This window comes from Haliaeetus albicilla, chromosome 1 (assembly GCF_947461875.1).
Source record: "Haliaeetus albicilla chromosome 1, bHalAlb1.1, whole genome shotgun sequence".
Classification (NCBI taxonomy): Eukaryota; Metazoa; Chordata; class Aves; order Accipitriformes; family Accipitridae; genus Haliaeetus; species Haliaeetus albicilla.
This window is the reverse complement of record NC_091483.1, coordinates 60196999-60215720: the sequence shown is the minus strand read 5'-3', so window position 1 is coordinate 60215720 and position 18722 is coordinate 60196999.

Sequence of the window (18722 nt, the reverse complement as noted above, 5' to 3'; positions counted from 1 at the left end):
AGCAGATGAACATTTCTACCCAAAACCAAGGGAGAACAGAACAAATCTTCCAATCCTGATTTCAGCTGGGACTGGGAATGGCAGCAAAGGTGAAGTAGTGCCCACTCTTCTTCAAAATTAACTTAATTTCCTATGCATTTGGTCTTTTTCCAGTTATTTTATTATCAAATCAATAATACAGAATACCGACAGTGTTGAGACAGCCCGAGGATACATCTCTGGATATCCACCAACCATTGTACATGCGTGTCAATGCCAGATACACATCTGGTCAACCTGCATCAGAGGACAAGTCTGGAGGGAACTGAGTGAAGGCTGCCACCTCTTGGTGAATTAAATAGCACAAAAATTGGCTAATCTGCTGGAAAATAACACGCCATATGTATTGAGTTCACATTTGTTCATTCGAAAGTATGCAGTCAGTAACAGATCCTTTATGTCATACCAGTGTATGTTTTAATGTATGTTGGTGTCATTAAAAAAAATACCTAAAATTATACAGACTGTCAAACAGTAACACCAGTTGAGGTGATGTCTTATATTCTGAACAGTGAATAATATTAAAACACACCCCCCCCACTAATTTTGTATATGTAGTGTGTCAAATAGATCAGATAAAGGGAGTATTTCAGACTTAACCAATCTCTAAAGTGAAGTCATTGGTAAACTCCCCTTCATTTTGCTCTGCTACTAACCTTTAATAGATGACAAGTTAAAATGACTTTTATATAGCATACTTAGCACACTCTGATACATGTTAACACCTTTTTTCCCCCAACTCAAATGTGAGACTGCTTTGTAAAATGTTGCCAATTTCCATTTATTTTCTTCCGGTTCAAAGCCCCAATCTGAATGTTCCAGCTTTTCCTCTTCCTTGGCAATAGTTCTGGATCTTTCATGAAAGTATTGCAATATTGATAAAAGCCCCAAAGCAGCAATAGCAGCACTGCAAAGTTGCTGCTGTTGCTATTTCTATCGAAGAAAGACCTTTATATTGAATTAACTCTAATGATGACTCTGCAAGGTCTCAATAAATACCAGCATGCATTTGAAATAACATTTGTCTTGCATTTTACATATATTACCTTGATCCAGCTTGTCCTCATGCCTTCCACAGGACAGCAATCTGACAGTGATATAATCCATGTATTTTTTTCAGGTAAAATCCTATAAGATAAATACAAAGTCAGTGCATTCAAATGCCATTTAACTTTGTTTCTGTTGAAATTCTACCTGGTGAAGAACTGATGCATTTATTCCTCTGACCAATACTAAGAAGATCAAATTAAAATGAAACTTCTATTTTAGTCTGAAGCAAGTGCAAAATGCATTTATTAGTATGTAAATACAATTACCACAATGATGCTACTTTTACTGACACTCCATATTTTATCTTAAGAAGCCTGAGACATAAGTACCTTCTCTTGACTGGACAAAACCCATCCCAAGAAACATCAAGGAGGCCAGTTTGCCCATCGCACTACTTACCCTGGTTTTGGGGTGTTGGGGCAGGGGGGAACAAGGCTTGGTTGAGTTTGGGGAGGAGAAAGAGATGAGGTACTTTAAGACTTTGAACCAACATCCACTGAAATTAATGAGAGCACCTCAAAAGAAGGTCCCACAGGTTCTCTTCAGAAGAGCCACAGTAAGGTGGACACTCAGTTCCTGGCTTGTCTTGAATTCCCTTCCAGGTAACCCTAAAGGCCCAGTCCCTGCAGAGGTCAGTGCAGCTGGGGATTTGGGTCAAGACAGAAATGGTGGGTGGATAAATGCTCAAAGTGTTTGTACTACACAGCACTATGTTCATTGTTCTGCTGGGATCAGCACTGCTAAAAGTTTCTGAAACAAAATTTTAAAAATTACCCACTATATCTGTTAAAGCCAGCTGTAGTAATGAAAAACTTAACGCCAAGGATCTGCAATGTTGACAGGTCTTTTTATAGGCCTACAGAATGTGTTAAAGAAAGTATTATCAAAATAATTGCTTTGAAAAAGGCACACTTTGACATTGCTCATTGGCTCCAAGTTCATAGCCTGCTATGTGACATTAGGCAGTACATCCTACTTCTCTTCAGTTTAGAATAAGTGCCACCAGATATTTATGGAATAAAGAAAAATGTTTTAGTATCAAGGAAGTATTTAAGCCTTTAATAGGGTGGATTACCAGCTCTGCCTCAGAAGAGGTGTGCAGACAGATATAAATATTGTTGCTAAACTGACATTGAAGAATTACTCCCACTATAGACATGTCCCACAGAATAGGAAATGAATTAATCTGCTCATAGTGCAAATAATTTTGCTTTTTACTACAGGCCTCATTTAAGCAGCACAGTAAGTTCTGGAGCTAGTTTTTCACAGAAGGTCTGCACAGTATGATTTAGCTTAACAATATCTAACTTGCCAATGATTTTTTTTCTATCATCTTCTGCAGAGCTTTTTGACATCGAAACAAAATCCTCACTCAAAATTGCGTTTAGAGTACAGAATCACAAAAGAAACTTGAATGACAACTTGAAGAAGAGTTTGATTTTATAACAGCAAAGACATTCCTGGGAGAATGACACATTCTTGTAGCCTCTTAAATTCTGCTTTCTGGACTTTGGAGTATGAATTACTTCTACATGCCCTAGCAGGCATTTTCATATTATTTATAGATGGCTTGTTCTGGCCTACTACATGCAGAGCTTACTCCAGTGTAAGTTCAAGAATCACACTTTCATTAGTCTAGGCATTATATGCTCTTCCCCATAACTGGCCTCTGAGCATTATCTATATTGCAACTCCATATTCATATGCACCTACCAGAGCACACAGAGTTACCACGTACTAGACTTGGAGTCATCCAAGCACACAATGAAAAATACAACACATAATATAAAAACGAGGTTGATATCAAGCAAGATTGTTTTTCACCTAGCATTTGGCCTCCAACATATTTGTGACTTGCTCTCTGGGTACTAAATAAGCCTTTTCCATCCTGTTCTATAGCCTCTTAATAGGGCTGACATACTTCTCGTAAAAAGCTTGAACACTTCTTTCTCCCACAGGCTGGCTACAACTATTCTGTATCTGTTCTAAACAAATTGATATATTGGGGCAATATGAAAGAGTAGCAACCAGGGCATGTATGTAGTTTTAGTCCAATCACCTTCTTCAAAAACTTGCTCCGATGCATGGACCTGTTCCGTCTGGAACCAGCTGATTTGAGTTTGGGAGGAACAGATTGCTTCTTAGGGGTCAGCAAGTTCCTGGGTGGAAATGAGGGTGTTCAGGGATTTGGCAGGAGGAACTACTTTTATCTTCAGAGCAAAATGAGTTTCCAGTGTAGAGATATGAGAAGTAAATGTATCACTCATATCTGAACAGGTGTTTAAAATCTTATCCTTCTAGCAATGTAGTTAAGTAGCTGTGCTATTATGTCAGGCTATGCTCCCACAGCAGAATCACATCTACAGACCGTAATTCTGAAACATCACTATCTCTATTTTAAAATAATCTAGCACAGAATCAGAGCAGGAGCTATAGATGTTGTCACCAACAATTTGTGGTGTCTAGGTGGGTGAGGCAAAGATAATCCATACAGCAGTGATAACACAATATGGAACTTAAGCTTAATTCCTCAGAAAACCTACAGCTCTCTACTATAAAAGTATTTTAAAAAATCTGATTTTAGGTTCCTCAGGAAAACTTGATTGAGTTATTGCCCACATCATTTATAATTAATTCAACAGAGAATCATCCTTGTTCATAAGCTCTACTGAATACTTGAACATTCTGAATGTTTTTTGTTGGACATTTCAAGGTTACTTTTCTCATAAAATTTGCGTTTAATTCTGACTAGACAAAGGCATCTAAATCAGTCCAAAGTCATAGTACAGTGGCTTTCCATATATATGTAAAATATATAACTTGAATAGGTAGTAACAGTGCCTCCTCAAGTATCAAAATAATTACATGACCTACTACCACGTCTCTGGCCTTTTTAGCCAGTGCTTAGTAATTTTTAATATCAGCTTCTCTTGCGCTTCAACTAGCTATGAGCTGCCTGGACTAACAATAGCAGAGAGGATATTAATGTAGCACTGCAGATGCATGGTGTAGTTTGACCCAAATATATCCTATTGTTGTAGGATTTCTTGGTGAAATCTTATGGCTCCTGTTACTCGGGAATTAAACTTGCTGGAAATGTTCTGATGAATACTTGTCAGAAAATGTCAATGTGTGGAACACAAAGTGTTTTATTAAAAATATCTCAGGCTTGAGAAGCTTTTGCCAAATGCTGACTGAGTGCTCTAGGACACAGAACCTAGTGGAATTAAGAGCCCTTCAAGTGTGGGGCTCTTAATGGTCCAAGTGTGCCTGTCCCCAGAACCTTTCCAAAGTCAGAACCACAACTCTTTCAATGTCCACACTTTCAGGGTGGATCTTTTGATAAATAACCCAGGATTCTAGCTCTGCAGTGGAGCTGGGAATCTAAAATCCCTACCTCTATCCAAAAACACAAACCCTGGCATTTTAGACAGCAGCTCAGTGAATTCAGCATTCTTTTTATTGGCCAACATGTATTAGACAAGGGTTTCAGGTTCACAGAATAGCTCCAAGATATAGCAAGCATATTTAATTTTGAAAATATATTAATATTATTAAAAAATTTACTTGGAAAATGTAAAAACCAAAATGGTTCTGGTCCAGTTCTTAACTGAAAAAAAATCCCATCATCATACACTTACAGAGGGTAAGAACCCAGCCTTCATCAGTGACCTTGCTTATTAACAACTAATCCACACCTGCACAAACCTGTTCATGAACAGCTGATCTTCAGAAAAGCCTACAGTTACGCCTACTTGTCTGAATCTAGAGCTTGAAAGATAGATGCTTCCACTGAACAGAGAAAAAGACTGTCCTTTTCTTCTGAGAAATGCTGAGGACGTTCTTGCTAGCAGATAGAATAAGAGTGACTTTACACTTTACAGCATGGATGTGGAATGGAAACATTGATGGTTCCCTTATGATTTCATTGACCTTTTTGTCAGTAAGTGAACTCTTTAGATGGAGATACTCTTCAGTGAATAAAAGCTGATTAAACTCCTTTGCAAGCCAAATGAAAAATGAAAGTAGAAAGCACCTGCAGCACCTTTCCCATCTCAAAAAAGCACAAGAGAATAGAATGAGTTAAGGATATCAATGCACTGAAAACATTACTTTAGTCAGCTTCAGGTGAGGAAGTCAAATTGAAATTACTATGATGATCCAGCCAAGCACTGACCTGTTTAAAATGTGGGTTTAAAATATTAGTCTGGGATTTGAAATCTGGTAGTACCTACCTCTAACACAGACCTTCTCATCAGCTTAAGCAAGCTGGTTAGTACATCAATTTCTCATGTGCCAGAATGACAGCAAACTTCCAGAAGTCACAGAAGCTCAGGAAAATATCCACTGAGAAGTGCAGAGTGCCCAGGAGACATAATAAATCAGCTTCTGAGTATTTTGTAAATATGGTGGTGGCATCTTGATGAAAATTATCCTTACCAGGTGCAATATCTAAGCAGTCTTACAGCAAGTTCTTGTAGTTTTCATCATTTCTGTGTTTAGAAATAATTACTCAAACTCAAAGATATTAAAATAGTGGAAATAAAAATCAGGATTAGAGATGTAGCAATCAAAAACAGGTCACACACATTTTTGATTTTTCCCCAGTCTCACTCAGAATCACTGCAGACTTAGAATGTGTTACTTGATGAATAAAAATGAAGCCTCTATTCTGTAATTTAGCTCTGTTAGGAATAGCATTAGAACTGCTGTCAACAGCTTAAATATACAAACTGTCCACATAAAAATTGTTGCTCAAAAGAAATAATTATATTCCACTTCGTCTAAAAGATCACAGTAAACACATGAGGTTTGCTTCAGAAAACCCAATGCAACAGAAGTCTTCAGCTCACCCTCCACCAGGACTAGATGTGCCCCCTCTTTAATACCCACATGGTCTCAGATTAGGCCCTCAGGCTCTAGTCCCTCCTTCATCCTCCAAGCTCCTTTTTTTGGCAGGAGCCTTGCTCCTGCCTCACATCTTCCTGTAACACTTCTCTGAGACCCTTCCCTTAGCTCCGGTACCTGACTGCAGGCGTCTGTTGCTGCAAAGTTGTTAAGTGGGGAAGGGAAAATCATCTTCAGCGTTACCAGATGGGAAATAGTGGTGGGATCAGGACATGGCCTCTCTGCAGTTTTCTACACTGACTGTCACTGTGGGAAGGTAGCTGCTACACCCTGAGTCTCTGCAGGCAAAATGCCTCCAGGAAACATTATTATAGATGTTTCACATTTAAATAAGCAACAGAATATATCATTGACTTTCATTCATACATAAGAGTTGTCTGTAATTTAGCTAAATGCTTCTCAGTCTGGATCGTGGAGCTCTTCCTACTCCTGTGCATTCAATCATCTTTCTCTTGCCACAGCCACAGCCTCTTTCCTCCTCCATAACCTTCTCTTGCTTGACTTTGCTTGCTACTTCACTTCTACTTTTTCTTTCTTTTGGCATCTTTCCTTCTCATTGACATCCAAGGAATCACTAGTACTTTCTGCTCTCAAACATAGCCCCTTAACTCCAGTTTCTCTCTTCAGCCTTTGTTCTTAGTATTACTATCTTTGAGTGTGACTCCTCTGGGAAAAGAATCCAAAATACATTTGTGGTTCCCCTTCATTTAAAAACTCCTTGAAAAGGGCATTAAGATCTACTGCCCTCCTATACATTGTTTCAGTACCTTTCTGGAACACTTCAAGCAGACACACAACTTTGGTTGTGGAGAGCCACTTAACATTACACAAAGTCACAAACTTCCCCTTTGATGAAAGCATAGTGAACATGCGTAAATAGTTAAATGCCAGCGTAGAAATAAGTTGTGCAATAACAATATCCTCGTCACCAGGATATTAAGTACAAGCTTATGTTTGGCAGATCTCCTTGTATTTTTATAGATTTTTTAAAAAAACTTTCAGGAGTTACTGGATGAAAAAGTGTCGAAAGTGAATTCCAGTTCTTATTCTCCACATAGCACGTGCATCAGGATCCTAATTAAATGGTTCAGGAGCACAAATCTTAACATGAAAAGGTGTTAGCTCATTGCCACCTGCAAGTGACAGACACAATGAAAAATGTTAGAGGAAAAAGATATTTTTAGGGGGGGTCCCTTGAATTTTGGTAAAGTATATGCGTGCAACAAAATTCTTCTGAAATCTTTGCAGTGTTTTAACAGTCTTCCTCATGACCAGGGTGTTATGCAGTCACCTACCTGGCTAGCAAAACTGCACTGAGCCTATCTATCTAATTTAGATCAACTCTACACATTCCTTCAAAAGCAGTAAACCAAAAGAAGACTGTGAGCAATACCATCCTCTTAGAAAAGTTAGTGAGACAATCAGTTAATGCAAGCAGCATCCTAGAACTAGCACCAAGACCTTATCAAGAGGGCAGGATAGTAGCAGACACAAATTCTTGAAGAAATCCTGCCACAGCCAAGGTTCTCAAATTTACTTTGCTGAATTATTCTCCGTATACATACTACCACAGCTTTTTCTCAGAATGCCACAGCAGTCAGAAAGCTCAGCCGTCACACCACAGGGAGAGGTACCAACATACCTGTCTTTCATTGCACAAGGTACAGCTACTACTGTAATCACCTCACAGGTCCGGATAGCTTTGTCCAGGATGTGATATTGTCAAGGGCTGGATGTAACTACTGCTTCCACCCTCTCATTTTACATCACCAGTTAAATGAACACATTTAAGAATTGCCTTATTGTTATTGCTTATGCAAAAAGGACTAATGAGGCTCTAGGAAACTTCTGTAGAAGATAGGACACCCTGTGATATGGCACTTGTTAAATTATGAGTAGAAATAAAAGTAAACTAAATTATGCAAAGTGTCATTTGAGACAGTAATCCACAGTTTGTTCAAAAAAAACTAGAATGGAACCTCTTATTCTCCTGATAAGAATCTGAAACAATATTCTACACTTATGTCCATGACACAGAGCTCCAGAATGGACAGTTCAACAAACTAAAGCTTGCTCTTTGAAAAGTGTTTGTTTATTTTGGATACCTCTGCTTTTCATCTCCTAGTTTGGGAAGACTGGAGCTAGTTTTCTGCTCAACGTATGCCACTCTGATTTGCTCAGCCCTAAAAATTACTGACCTTCTTTGCAAGTATACAGGGTCTCCTGTGACCACCAGGATGTCCATGCAGGAGAGTCACTCTGTGAAGGCAAGTGCCCAATGCAACATCATTCATTCTGCTGTAGGGTGTTCAGGTTTTTTTTCTGGAATGCTGCCCATTTATTTCGGACAAGCTGGTTATGTTGCAAGCCTGCTAATATGTTGTAACGCAATTAAAAATGAGGGGGGTTTGCATCAATTTCTACCAATTTAGAAACAGTGAACCCTGTTGTTTCTTTTGCCCTCAAGGGAAGTGCATCATGAAGTCTACAGACTGCACTAATCAAATGGTGAATTTTCCCTTTTATTCAGGCAAATAGCCAGGCAATGAAGACTTTCTTATCCAGAAAAACTAATGGCTGCCTCTGTCACCTTTTCCCTTCAATTATTTAGACTTCCCCCACATTTATGCTGGCTTCCTGCTGGCAGCACTGTGGACTGTGTCTATTAATCATTAACCGTCATCATGCTTTAAAAGAAGGAAAGTGAAAAGATTGCTCAAGAACAAAAATAGACCTCTCTTTTTTTTCCTGAAAAATAAATGACAGCTATGTGCTACCTGGATTTACAGTGTCTTCAAGTACGTTTTCCGTTTTTTCCAATGAATAACTAACATTCTAGACAAGCAGAGCAAATTGGCTGTTCCCAGTAAGTCCATATTCCAGGGCTCCCTTTTTCCTGTCCTGTCAAGGTTTGGTAGCCTCTGTTAAAGCTTACAAGTCCTCCTCTGCCACCAGCTGCAGACAAGTATTAGGGGAACAGGATTATGTTCTCCATGTAGTACAGGAGGCTTAGCCTATTAAATCAATGGGAAGCTATCTCTTCCAGCGGTCAGCCTGACCTGCTTCACTATTTCCCAGAGACCCTCCCAGCAGTATGCACTCTTAGGCCTCCTCTACTGTCCTTTCCCAGACAGACCTCCTGTAGACCACAGCCAGGATCCTCCCCTGCAAGTCCCCCCGTGTGGCCTTCTCACCACAGAGTCCACAAGGAGGTTCCAGGTCCAGAGCCTCTTTCCCTGACTGCTTGGACTTCCCACAACTTGCTTTCCTAGCAGGTCTTCCTCTTCCTCAGTCATGTGCTCCTCTGGAAACTGCGGGCACAGCTGAATGCTTGGCTGTACCAAGACAGACACCACAGAACGAGAGCAATTCCCAAGGTTTGTGATTTAAAGACACATAAAGCTCATGCCAACTCAGAAAACAGGAAAACATTCATTTGCATTGGCCCTGTGTGTATACAAGCGTGTATATGTGCTGGGGTATCATGTAGTCCCCCTCACCCAGTATGTTTATCACAGCTGTAAGCGGACAATGCACATGGCTGGGCTGATTCAACGCATCTTTACTGAAGTTTCATTAAAAGTGATTTTATTTTTTAAGAACAGTGGAACAGAGGAAACTAAAATTAAAGTCAGAAGTGCTGACTGTAAAGGAGACAATACATTGGCCACATTTTCCATCAAAAACTGATTATCTAGCAGTAGAGAGAAACTGGAGCAGCAGATTAAACTATTTCCTGGCATCCTTATTTCTGATCTTTCAATTGCACAGGAATTCAGATGGTGCAATTTAAATAATCAGTAGTAATGCACAAGAATGCTATTTCTTTTCTGACTACTGAAAAAGTACAAATCCTGAGGTCTGTCTTTCTATAGATGAGGGATATTTTCTGTTCCCAGTTTCCTGGAAATTATCAGCAGAAAAAGACTCTAGTTTGTGCTACCTTTTAGCTGGGTCTACATTAGCAAGTACCGTGGACCACTCTAGAGTAAAACTGTTGATGCAGAGGTTTTGACACCAACAGCACACGCATTTCAGGTTTTGATATTTTACTTAAGATTATCTCCTGTCTGGCCCCATGGGCTGAATGCTACAGCTTGTCTTTCAGTTTAGTATCACCTGAAAAGAATCCAGTTCATGCACTCCAAGACTACTGTCTGATGCCAGCCAAAGCCCAGGAAGTGGGGACAACTGGGAGAGAGATCTTGAAAGTGCCCTTCAACCCCACCTGAATATGGATGCACTTCCTGTAACTTAGTAGTGCCTGCTCTTCCACTGCTGTCACTTCTGGGTTTCAAAATCAATCCGCACCACAGAAGAAAAGGCAATTCTCTTCTTCAGCATCCACTAATTTGTTAACTATGACATGGATATTTATTTGCAAGGGAAAGCAGGGCAGATGGGACCAAAAAATATTAATGTAAGTATCCATTAAGACATTAATTATAGCATAGGTATGATAGCAAATTAATTCACAATTAACTACAGTTAATTAGACCTAATCCTGTTTACTTAGAATACATATAAAATTAAAGCTTTACACCTAAGAGAAAAAGTATCTCCACTGACCATCTTAGTGCCTCCTGAAAACACAGCAAGACTGAAACATAACAGCTGTGCCGCCTATCTCTATATTGTTGCAAAATGTCACAAAAGTCCTCCTGAGCATAGAAGTAAACAGGTTTATGCATTTCACTGTGATACCTAATTAAGTTTGCGAGTAACAAGCTTGTGAGATTAAAGTTTGTGAGACTTTAGCGTTGTCAGACATTTTCAGTGCTGTTTTCTCTGAACAGTCACGGTATCATTGCACTCTGAAGGGACAGCCAGTTATTTGCTCAACAGATTATTTGGCAGCGAGCTTTTATCTCCTGAACAGCTCTGCTGCCCATGTCCTCTGAAGAGCAGCAAGCAACATCTGTGAAACCCTTAATATGAAGAATGAAACTTTAATTCATTGGTAAATACAGGCCACCCCGATGTCAAGATGCCTCTGTGCTGCTGGCTTCCTGAAATACCGTCAAACTGTGACCACATTATTTGCCAAGCAGCTCTGCAGAGGTGGACAGACCCAGCAATGCAAATAGCCTCAGCACCTGGTCTGAGCTCGTAACATCTCACACATGAAGTTTGTGTCTTCAGAGAAAAATGTTTGATCTGAAAAGCTCGGTTTCGGTGTTATACCTGAAAACAAAAATAGAAAAAGGAATACTTAATACAAACACACCGTCCCAGGAAGCAGTGTTGTGAAAAATTCAGTACTTGCATAAAAGACACTGGTCTTCAAGGGAACCATGAAGTGGAAATCGCAGAGGAGGTGCCATGGTAACTTGTAATGCCTATCTACTCTCACTGATTCAATACTACGGCATGAATTTAGCACAGGATGTGGATCAAAATGCTATTTTCCAGGTGAAAAGCTAAATGACGTCTTATGTGCTTGTGTTATCAGAGTATCAAAAGCAAGCCTCTCAAGAGTAGTAGATTTAAGTCCACTGTCCTGGCCAAACTCTGACTTGGTAAATTAGATTATTTCAATTTTTTAAATTAAGTTCTTCCTTTTTAGGGATCACAACCACTGAAATCTGTAAGGACATCCAGTAGTACCTGGAGGGTCTCATGCTTATGTTTTCCTCATGATCTCTACTGCTTCCAGTATCCTTGTGAGGCGAGGAGATACTAAAGCTTGTATCTTATCTCCCTCACAGCTTACAAATGAGGAAAGGATGTATATAAACTTACAGCTAAAGCTATTCAGTCCTCAGCCCCAGCTTTGACTCCCTGACTCCTGAACATCTACGGGAAGAATTATTTTCTGAGGAGAAAGGCTCTCAGAAGCCATAAGGCTGAGTGACCTAAATTAGCAATTTTGGAACTAGATTCAGCAGCAGCCAAAGAAGGATCATGATCACCTGGAGTTATATCCTTAAATTTCTCTGTAGACCTAGGCCTAATTGACTTGCTTAGTCATTGCACAGGAAACTTTGACAGGGCTGGGAGTTAAATCCAAGTCTCCTGACACCCTGACCATGCCTCATTCAATAGACAATTCTCTCAGTGATTTGAACAGAATACATAACATGTATTTGGGCCAAAGAACACCTAAAAGGAAATCCATTTTACTTAGTTACATATTATTACACACCATAACACATTTTTCAACACCCAGTAACAAAATGAAGCCTGCACACTTTGTACAACACTACGAAGCCACAAAATTAATATAGGCATGAGAATTTGTGGGGTCAATACACCCAATGACTGCTCGAAGCGTATCAGGCCACCTGCAACAGTGGGCAGCAAAAATAGCCAACACCCCTAGCCCACCTGTCCCATAGGGAGCAGTCTTCCTGATTCAGATTTTGCAATTTTCTTAACTATGTGTGTACAAGCAAGATACAACCTAGCGGGAAGCAGAGGGCTTCATCCCAGCTGTAGCTGTGCTGTCTCCTACTGAAATCAACAGGAGTACCCATGTCCTCGGAGGAAGGCACTTTTCCTCAGCTTCCATGCTTTTTATGTGCTTTCATGAACAAATTAATTTTGGAGGGAGTGATAAAATGTTCTCTGTTGCTTTCATTCTTTTTATCTTTTTTTAAACAGAAAAAGAGTATGAAGTGAACTTGAGTTTCAGTCACTTCAATAGAGACTCAAGAATTTGGGGTTCAGTTCCCCAAACATACCTGAATTGTCACTTAGCATCTCCAGGTCTCACTTCTGTCAATAGAAGAAGGCCACAAAAAAGCCAATAAAGCAAGTTCACGCACTCCTAGTGGGAGAACAGCTCTATTTCTGAACAAGAGGGATTTATTATTTTTAGGTTTTTCGTGGGTAGTTGGACACCTTAAAGCAAAGCTTTTACTTAGAGAGTCATTTTTATAAAAGATTTAAAGCCATCCAACTAGTTTCAGTTGGCATCCAGACAAACAAGAGAAAACCGTGTCTCTTGGAAGACCAGCCACCAACTCTCTTACCCAGGAAAACTAAAAAAGGAGTGACTGCACCCATCGGCAGCTCAGCCAATAGGAAATATTAGATCACAGGTTCAGCACACTTACCTGCTTGCGCAATACTTGGCAAAGAGAGAGCCAGAGGCTGGTGCCTGGAGTAAGCAGCCGGTGAGTGTCGGGGCACTTGTCTCTCTGTCTGGTGCCTGCTGCTGCTCCTGTCTAGCCCAAACATGCAGATTCTCTTCACAAGAAAAACAATGCACAGGAGGAGCTGGTACATGATCTCACCCTGACAGCGACCTTCAATACAACTGTATAGCTGGGAGCTCTGAAACATTTTTTGATCTACGGGTTTATACATACCTACATTGATGAAAGGGCAGACTCCGATGCCATTCTTTACAATAAGCAATGCATAACTCATAAAAGAGACTTACTAAATTATTTAAATGGCTTACCAAACATGATTAATGGCCAAGAAAAGATCTAAAGTATTCTTGCTTCTGTAAAAAAAAAAAAAAAAAAAATCATTTTACAGAAGCAATGACCCAAATGACAGATTTTATTTGGGGATGAAAATTATTTCAAATTAAAATTCACCCTTGGATGATGATAGTTGTCTTCATGATTCTTCAGCGAATGTTTTTACTTCAGGCTGCCTAAGGGCCTTCATAACGCTTCAGAGCACAGCACTGTACAACTGTGGCACAGTAATGGTTGCAAAACATGTCTATGATGGCATTTGGTAATAAGGTACTCCATGCTCCATCAACTTACAGAAATCAGTATTAGCAACAGTAGACTAGAGACACAAATCCACTGCCATCATTTCTGTGGCAGAACAACTAGATTCATGCAGAGAAACTCCCTTTTGCTCTCAGTGCTTGTCTCCAAGATTAAGTACTTTGTTCTGGACTTGGAGCAGGTGGAGAGCTTCCTTTTCCCCCAGCATAGCTGCAATATCAATTCAGAAGCCAGATGAAAAATGATGGCATATACTAAATAAGACTTTAAAAAGTGACAGCTGCTTTTTTCAGAACCCCTGCAGGTAAAACAAAGCTTAGCAAGTTTGGGTTTTTTCCTTTCTTAGCACTAAGAAGATAAATTAATGTTGCTATTATAATCCCACTCCCCTGGGTCTTCATATGTCTAAAATAAACTTGCCATGTCAATAAATCCCATAAAATCACATTAACAATGGAGTGTAAATGGCTTCATTTTCTATTAGCACAAACACATCAGAGTAGCAATTTTATTTTCCATGTAATGTGCACAAAAAAATAAATATACACACACGCACACATGTATAATCAGATTGTTAAGCTTTATTCATCAGCAACCTTGCAGCATGAATATTTTGACTCATCTATTTAAAATTCACTGGCCACATGTGCAGCAGGTGTAGTTCACCTAGAAGAAGAAAACACTCATAAAATGCTGCACAGCAGATGGCCCTCTCTTAACTCTGCTGCAGACACATACGTACTCACTAGGCTCAGCCTCTCCCTAATTGCTGTTTCAGATACGATTCCAAGATTACTTGCCATAACAATCTATGCAAAAGCAGTGGCACAGAAACCAGAGAAACATCTCAGCCTTCTTTCCCTCCTCCTCCTTTACTGTCTGGTTTGTATTCGGATTGCATTTCCTCAGAGGGAGTGCAATGTGTATCTTTTTGCTGCCATAAGCAACTTCTAAACCCAGAAGCTTTTAAGTCCATCTCAAATGTTCTCACCATATGGAACTTTACCATGCTTGTCACCACTACCAGTATATATAAAGACTAACGCCCCTCCTTACTGTCCTAGGAGAAGTGTCTGTCAGGGAGCAGCAGGGGCCATCCCACCGCCCCCCCAGGATGGGAGGGAGCAGAGCGGGTGGAGGGGAAAGGAAAGATGAAGTTAGATGGGGAACTGGGGAGAAGGGGAGCTCAAAACAGCTATGCAAAGTCATGATCCCTAGAAAACACAGGGACAGATGAGCTAAGAGTGAGGGGTTGGCCAAAGAGATGAGGACGGGGCGGGGGGAAGACACTGAGATTGCACAAAAAGAGTGCAATGGGAGACTAGGACCAGTAGCTAAGAGGGAAAAAATAGGTGGTGGGCAGTGGAAAGAGACAGATGCATTGGCCAAGAATCTGGGAAAAAGATAAAAGGACTGAGTAAGACAAGCTGAATGGGATAAAGAAATGGAGAGTGAAGTACAGTGAAGTCCCTAGGGAAGCAGAATAAGCATGTGGGAAGACTGTGATGGTGGGCTCAGGAGGGAAATTACGGCTTACTGAGTAAGTTAGAAACACACTGGAGCGTATTTTGCCTATTTTTTTGCAACTATGGATAACCTTTAAAGATGATGTAGAACTGTAAAACAAAGCAGATTGCTGATTTATTTTTAGCTGAGGTTAGGAAGTGCAGGAATAAGGCAAGGAATTACAGGAAAAGATGGTTTCATGGCTGAGAAAGTGAACATTGCTCCAGAGGGGGAGGGAATTACATTCCATCCTGGCTTCCACCACAGATTCCCTAGGATGCTTATTAAGCAATTTAAATTTTTCAGGGGTGGTCATTAATTATAGGTTCTTCATTTTCTAGGCACCTGACTTGGAAGTCTGAAGGTTGAAACACAAAAACGCTGAACACTCTCAGCTGCAACTGATAAAAATCATGTCCTGTACTTCGTATCTAATACCAGTTACTTTGAAAAAACACAGTCCTTGCTATCTCAGAGACCGCATCCAAAATTAACAGATACTTCAGGTGTTAATTTTCCTGTGCTTCAGTGGAACAAGTATGCTTCAATAATGAAACTTTCTCTGGCTTGGGTGTTACTCAGATTTTGGAAGTGCTTATATACTTATTAACTTGGGAAATAATATAGAAGACCTCAGGAGAAAAAGACTGCTGCTGTCGTCTAACAGGGTCCAAACAGTGAGCTGCAAGTATGCCACCAAATGCACACTGACTAACAGTTGAATACTCTTCATTAACTGAACACCCCTCTTTTCTGCTCTGAGTTATGTCAAGGGATGGTAAAATAGAGTACTGGGTCAGTTAATTAAAGATTGCTATAATGTATATGCGCAACAGGGTAAAATTTAAAGCTATATGGGCAAATTTGAATGACTAACTTGGAAATCTTACTATTGCGTACTCCCTGTGTGAATTTAGCAATCCATACATCCTTGTGTATGCACCTATCCTTGGGGAGCACACATCTATATGTATGTGTGCAAAAGAATACTAATTCTGCATGAAGAAACAGGTTTCTTTTAAGCTTCCGATAGAAACTAAGACAAAAATAATTTCCATGCCTTCATCATGTTATTTTAGCTGCAAAGAACCTTTCAATCAAGTGTGACATGAGATAAAAATAGAGAAGTGGTGTAGCCACTTACAACATTTTAAGAGAAAAGGCTGTTTGCCATGCTAGGTTTCAAAGAAAACAGAAAATTTCTAAAGAAGCTCAAAAAGAAGAAAAGAATAAATAATAAAAAAAAAAACATGCAGACCTCTTCCATTTCCAGACCATTGTCATTCCAGGCGTTAAGGCAGATTACTGGTGGTGCACTGTTTTAAGGATAAAGTAGAATTCCTTGTGCCAACACCAGCTGGCAAGTAAGACTGGGACCTGGAGGTGAGAATGAAGTACCACTGTGCTTACAAAGGTACAAACCTAACCAGCTTGGAAGTATTCTCTTCCCTGTCTTCCTTGAACTATGAATTAAACTGTATATTGTATAGGTGCATAATTACATTGCTTGGCAGCTCATGAAAACCAGGATTGTTCTTACACCTATCTGTTTGGAAATCTTATTCCACGTTGGGAGTACCCTCCTTAGCACTTGTGAAAGTGATGTGGTTTGAAGGCTTAACACATATTCCACTACTGTATATTCAAAAGCCAACTTTTTTATTGTTAAGTTGCACAGAGAACATGGAGAAGTTACCAGAATTTTATTACAGGCTCACCCACAGGAAAAATGTATTCCTGGACTAAAAAACACAAAAACTCAAACTTGTCTTTGTTTTATGAGACCAAAGTTTAGCATCCTCTTCTGGATGTAGTAATGTAGGGGTTTCAGAGAAAGTGTAAGAACATTCCAGTGGGCCAATGTGGGATAATATGCCTCCCATAAATCTCCTCTTAATGTGATGCAGTGATTGACTAAAGTTGCAAAGTCTAATGAAATGTAATATGCTTTCCAAATTCTTATTACTTATGATGAAACTGGATTGTCTTTTTTTTTGTAATCCATATACATTTCCTACCTTGCTATTAAGGATCTTGATGTGTGGTAAAGGCTGACCCACCAATGCTTTCAGTGTATGCCTCTGGATGACACGATAAACCTAACTGTGAACCTAATGCAAAGCAATAGTGTCATCTCTCAGACCTTGCAGTCAGCTCACAGAACTCTGCTGCTCCACGTAGCTCCTCTGAAGAGCAGTAGAGCAAAATGACTATGGTTGCGGACAAGTTCTCTGTTACAGCTTGTAACCATGTTGTCAGTGAGACTGAAGGCTACCATCGACTCTATTGGCAAAGCCTGATACAGCAACCTATTCACAGCACGGAAGATATTCATCCCAAAAGCCTAGAGGTGTCAGAGCACAAGGAGTGAAGGGCGGGGGGCAGGCGGGGAAGGAAGGAAACAAACATTTTTGGCACTCAAAACTGGGTGTAAAATGGAAGTCTACATCAAGCAGAGTTAACTGAGCCCTGAAATGGCTGTAAAAGGTCCTTATAGGAACTCAGTACCCATGTAAGATTTGCTAAGACATCTCTTATTTCTTGCAATCAGTTTCTTGACATAAATATAAACTCAGTAAGCCTCGGCAGCCTGTCATTCCCAATTTGCAAGGATAATAATAACAGGAGGGTTTTTTTTAGTGAAGCATGAATTCTGTGAGCTCTCTAGTCTCAGCACATCTGCCCCTGCTCTTCTGCCAATCCAACCACCCCAGCAATAGTAATACAGCACTGTCAAGAAAAAGGAGCAGAGAACGAGCACAGAAAGTTTCTCCCCTCAGTATCAGCAGCAGCAAGCTGAAGCAGAGACAAGAACAAATAGACGGGATGTGCAAACAACAGGACTGTGGCCATGGTTCCTGTGGTAAGGAGATTGCTCAGTCTCAGCACCCCAGCAGCTTGGGGAGAATGATGCCTGGGGAACACACCAAGTCCTCATTAAACAGGCAGAAACAGGCACAGAGTCACAGGGTCACTTTCTTGCTTAAAATGGGATTTTATTGCCTCCTTTCGTCTGTCGCTCTAGGCAACTGCCTGCTTTGCCTGCTCCTAAAACTGGGCCAACTTGCTAGGGAGCTGCAAAAAACCACTCAAAGTTAGTATTCAATGAGAAGACATTAACTCCACACAGGACTCCTCTAGCTTCTGTGTGAAAGGGGAGATGCTGGTCAATTTGCTGGTCAATTTGCTGACCCTTAAACTTTGATTTTTTACCTGATCTTAAATCTTTGCCTTCCCAAGTCCTGCAAATAGCTACCATTTTGGAAAGAAGACAATAGGAAGGCTGAACATGCAGTCCCTGGCAGAACCAGGTTCTAAACACCTGAGGAGAACTGATGGGTATTTTAAGTACCTAGGTCATACCTCAGTGGGTATATTTTAGTGCAGGGCAAAATACTTTAAAGATATGAAAAAGAAAACCCTCAGCTATTATGACCCTGTCACATACTTGGTATAGGATTTCCAAAAGTGCTAACTACAGGTATGCCTGCAACAACATTACTGAGTGTGTCTCCACCGATTGCA